Here is a 1,654-nt window from a genome sequence, read left to right on the forward strand (position 1 = left end):
CTGGATGGTCCCACTATTCTCTCAAGAGGCAAACAAATCTACAATGTGAATTCTGGTAAAAACTAAGGGCTTCTGTAAAATGATGACTTCTTTATTAAAGGGTTCACTTTGCGCGATGGGTGATTTTCTTGTCTTTCTAAAATGAATAGAACACACTCTGGTTTCTCTTCGGATCATATAAATCTTTCCCCTTTTTAAAAATGAATAGAACATAGACATCATGAAAACAGGTGTTTTGAGTATTTTTCTCCTCTGTGGAGAGATGTCTTTTTAACATTAGATACTGATATTGGCTTAGATACTACAGGTTTTAAAATAAAATCATAGAGATAAGGAATGGCAGTAACAATAGTTCATAAAATGAAATATTCATTAACATTGTGAAAACATAAGGGAGATGAAAAATTGATTCATGATTTGGAGGAAATTCAGTTACATTTTATCATTTTCATTTCTTGTTACTGAGCACTTATAATGGGAGTAATACTTCCAATATGAAAACACTACATACATTTTCTGCTATTTACTACCAGATACCAATAACCATAAAAATTAATCCCAAGGGCGTATCTAAACCAGACTTCATGTAATCATAAACGTTATCTCTAATAAAATTAAACATTTAACAGTGAGACTAGAACTCCAAACCTGTTCTTACCACAGTAGAAAAAAGAAGCACTGCTCCTTGACAGTAACTATATTTTGTGATACAAACATGCAAAAATGTAGGAAGATAAATCATATAAATTTAGTTGAATAAAGAGTTTTTAAAAATGCTTTTGGCATTGTTTGTGTCCTAGGCACTATTAACTATTTTTATAGTCCAACAGGACCAAAAAAAAAAGAAACTGGCAAATTTCAGAAAACCCAAGACGTGGATCACAAAGTGATGGGTGGAACGAAATGTGCAGCAGAGAAAAAGACAATAGGACGCCAACCTGGGAAACCTCGGTAGCGCCGACCTCCTGCTGTTCCCAGGGGCAATAAAGGTGAGTGCCCACGTCCCAGCACACGGGAGCTGAGGAGAAGGGTCCCATGGTTCCGCCCAGCCCAGGAAAAATTGTGATTAAGATCTTGTCTCAAAAATAAAAATGTTTTAAAATTAGAATTTGGGATGTAGCTCAGTATAAATGTCCTGGGTTCAATCAACTCTGAGAGACAGAGGGACAGAAAGAGAAAGAAGAGAAAGAGAAAGTGCTCTGTTGGGAGCACTATAATCCTATCCACCCTGCATGATTTCAGTTTTGATAAACATGTACTAATTATAAATATTATGGGATACTTCAATGATTTTTGAAGCATCTAATGATTAAATCAGAACAGTTGTCCTTTATATCCCATTATAACTTATATCTGGAGTCTTCGAGCCTTCCTCACAAGAATTCCTCCTTCTCCTTGTCCTCCTGCTTGTTCTTCCATGTGATACTGGGGCTAGAACCCAGGGTCTCCCATGTACCAGGCAAGAGTTCTACCACTGCGCTAGACCCTCATCCCTTTTTTATTTTTTTTTATTTTGAGACAAGGGTCTTCCTCTGTTGCCCAGGCTGGCCTTGAACCTGCAATCCTCCTGCTGCAGCTGGCCAGCTAGCTGTGATTACAAGTGTGTACCGCCACACCTGGCAGGATTATTTTTGCTCTCTCACTCTGATTTGGT

Source organism: Chinchilla lanigera, unplaced genomic scaffold (assembly GCF_000276665.1).
Source record: "Chinchilla lanigera isolate Chin_1 unplaced genomic scaffold, ChiLan1.0 scaffold00034, whole genome shotgun sequence".
Classification (NCBI taxonomy): domain Eukaryota; kingdom Metazoa; phylum Chordata; class Mammalia; order Rodentia; family Chinchillidae; genus Chinchilla; species Chinchilla lanigera.